This window comes from Silene latifolia, chromosome 8 (genome assembly GCF_048544455.1).
Source record: "Silene latifolia isolate original U9 population chromosome 8, ASM4854445v1, whole genome shotgun sequence".
Lineage (NCBI taxonomy): Eukaryota > Viridiplantae > Streptophyta > Magnoliopsida > Caryophyllales > Caryophyllaceae > Silene > Silene latifolia.
In genome coordinates, this window is record NC_133533.1 from 83743169 (window position 1) to 83746871 (window position 3703).

The 3703-nt window shown below is 38.4% G+C and overlaps 1 non-coding gene across 1 annotated transcript; it reads right to left on the reverse strand.

Annotated features, from left to right (window-relative positions):
- Positions 1-539: 539 nt before the first annotated feature.
- Positions 540-646, reverse strand: LOC141597778 (small nucleolar RNA R71). Its single transcript, XR_012522994.1, has one exon. It is a non-coding gene; the product is annotated as a small nucleolar RNA R71 (small nucleolar RNA).
- Positions 647-3703: the final 3057 nt, after the last annotated feature.

Consider the following 3703-nt stretch of genomic DNA (forward strand, 5'->3'; position numbering starts at 1 on the left):
ACGAAATTGAGAGAACTTTGACAACCAATAGAAGACTTGCTAGAAACACTTTGAGAGGTATTGGTGAGGTTGTAGATATTCATCCAAATACTTTTGAGTTCATCAACCTTTTTGCAAGAGAAGGAGAGGAGAACCCAACACAAAATCAACCACAAAATCAACCCCCAATGCCTAAGTTTTCATCACATTCCGTACCAACCGAGGATAACCTACCCAATGGTACTCCCACACCACAACACTTGACCGGAAATTTCATTGCAAAATCCGCATTTATCCAATTAGTCGAAAGAAGCCAATTTGGGGGGATGCCTAATGAAGACCCTTATTCTCAAATGGTGACTTTTTGTGACTATTGTGATGCGATTTCACAAACCGGAGTGACTCAAGACCAAATTCGATGGGTCTTATTTCCTTTTTCTCTAATTGGTACCGCGAAACAATGGTTAAAGAGCCTTGATAAGTCTACTCTTGGAATCGACTCTTGGAAGAAGTTGGCTCTTTCTTTCTACAAAAAGTTCTACCCTCCGGAAAAGACTAACATGCTAAGAGCCCAAATCACGGGTTTTAAACAAAGGGACGAAGAATATTTGTATGAATCTTGGGAGCGATTCAACGAAACTTGTCGCTCATGTCCTCATCATGGACTTAGCGAGTGGTTCTTGGTACAACAATTTTAGAATGGTCTTTATGAAGACTCCCGAAACATTCTCAACATGGGATCAAATGGTATGTTCACCGAAGCTGACGATAATCAAACTTGGAACAAGATTGAGGAAATGGCGGTCCATAACTCACAATATAAGGCTACTAGAGGAGGAAAGCATGAAGTGGACTCTATTACTCAATTGGGTGCTCAACTTAGTGCTCATATTGATACCATCAACTTGAAGTTTGAAAAGGCTATGGCTAAGCTTGAAGAAGCCTCAAAATCACCAGAGCAACATGTTAATGCCATGGTGGCATCTTTATCAATTCCAAGTGGAATATGTGAGAATTGTGGAACTTTGGGACATGACCAAAGTGAATGTAGGGGAACAAGTGAGCAAGTGAATGCTTTTAAAGCATACAAGAGTGGTACCCCTTATTCCAACTATTAAAATGAAAACACCAAATTCCATCCAAATCTCTCATACATAAGCCAAAATGTTCAATACCCTCAACCAACCTACACCCCACCTCCAATGAGAAACCAAAATCAAAGACCCTTTTACAACCAAATCCAAGGTTACTAAAATCAAACGCCATACAATCAACAAAATGACCAAGGTTTTGATGTTCAAAAAGCGGTCCTCCAAATGCAAAAGAACCAACAAGAATTTTTCATTCAAATGCAAAAAGATAGCCAAACAAAAGACATCACCATCAACAACATCCTAGCCCACACAAAAATGTTGGAAACTCAAATGACTCAATTAGCATCTTCGAGCTCTCAAAGACAAAAGGGGCAATTACCACCTCAAGTAATCCCCCAAGACATAAATTGGTTAGTGCCATCCACTTGAGGAGTGGTACAAGATATGAGGGGCTAAAGAAGAAAGTTGAGGATGACATTGTGGAGACTAGTGACAAGGAAATAGTTGTGCAAAACTCTAGGGAAGAAGAACCCACCAATCAAGAAGTTTCAAAGAAGAATGAAGAAAAGGCCAAAGAGAAGGAGTCTATTGTGATTAGACTTCCATTCCCGAGTCGTAAAGCTAAGCCTAAGTTTGATGACCAACTTGGAAAATTCATGGAGATTGTGAAGAATTTAGAAGTCTCGATTCCATTCACGGAATTGATAAATCACGTTCCGGCTTATGCAAAGTATATGAAGGATAATCTTACAAAGAAGAAATCAATCCGGAAGCTTGAGACTATTTCTTTCACTAAGGTGAGTAATGTTATCCTTCTAGAGAGTTCACCTCCAAAGCTCAAGGATCCGGGAAGTTTCTCCATTCCATGCACTATTGGTGACACTACAACTAACAAAGCTTTATATGACCTTGGGGCAAGTGTTAGTGTCATGCCATATTCGGTAAGCAAGAGGCTAGGAATGGGAGAACTCAAATGCACCAACATCACGCTTCAAATGACGGATAGATCAACAAAGACACCTTTAGGGGTATGGGAAGATGTTCCCGTGAGAATTGGAAAATTCTTCATCCCGGTGGATTTCGTTATTGTTGACATGGAAGAAGACTCCAACATTCCTATTATCTTAGGAAGACCTTTCTTGCACACCGCAGGAGCGGTGATCGATGTAAAGCATGGAGAGCTCACCCTTGAAGTGGGAGATGAAACCATCACTTTCAATCTTGACAATACAATGAGAGCTCCCCGATTGTGTGAGCCATGTTTTATGGTTGATCACTATAGCCGGAAAGATGATAGGAAGAAGTTGGAATTTCAATGGAAGAAGAAAGTGGATGATGCTCCATCAAAAGAGCAAGGAAATTGCAACATTGAGAGCTTGAAAAGCTCACCCATGACAAGTGAAGAAGAAGGCCTCATTGGCCAAGACAAGAAAGAAGGAGAGTTGTCTTCATCAACTCAAGACATTTTTAGAGATCAAGTAGATGAAGTATGCGGTCTTTGGGATGATCAGTTTGAAGGGATATTCAATCCCTATATTGGTAATGCTATGACCCAAGACCATCATGGAGAACAACAAGTACAAAGGTCTATTGAGGATCTTTATCATGATAATAAGCAAGCTTTCGACTACTTCTTAAAGGTGTTGAGTAACATCAACAACACCTTGAACATGCCCCCTTGACATCTCACATTGGATGAGAGTTTGGTGGAGTCCTCCCTAAACCACCATTTGTAAATATTCTAACTCCCTAACTTGCATTTCAATTATTGTATTGCATTTTTGTCATCTTTGGATTTACATTTTTATACCTTGATCAAGATTTTCATCATTTTGAGAGAAGTGAGGGAGGGACTTATGAGTTTATTGATGTGTAGTTGATACAAAAATAATGCTGGAAGTGATGAAAATGAATAGTTCGAGTGACTGTTCAATAGAACATCCAAAAGAAGTACTGTCCACGCCTTACTTGGCGCCCAAGGAAGTGGTGTCGAGATTTCTTGCCCAAAAGAAATCATATCCTAGTAAATTAGTCTTATTTTTCAGAATATTATTTCCAATAATTAATTTAATTATTCACAAATTAGTTTATTTCCTAGTTTTAAAATAATAGAATAAAGGAATTATTTTAGCTTTAGAAAAGTCGAGTTTAGGTAAGATTGTGATGCCAATTTCAGCGTGTGTTTAGGGCATTAGGTCGGTTTCATAGCTAGTATAAATATGGTCATTGTATTGTTCTTTAGATTATTGAATGTTGAATTGAAATAAGAAAACCCTAGTATTTGCTGTGTGCAATTTCTGAATCGGATTGACGCGTTTGATCCAAAATTGTTCTTGTTTGACGCGTTCGAGCATTAACACGATTGCTATTCAATAGGTCTTGAATAACAATCACCATTGAACGATCTATAGGTCTAGATCGGTCAAATAACCCTTTTGTTTTCTTGTTTTGTTACAATATCAAAAACACATAAAATTACCTGTTTCAAATTCACAGTCAAACAGTACCAAAAATCGTTCAAATCATACAAATTTGTAAATCGGACAGTTCCAGGATCTGTTCAGTTTCGTTAATTCCCCTGCAAACTCACAAGTTCTATTCTTTTGAGTAGAATTCGTATCATAAGAGGT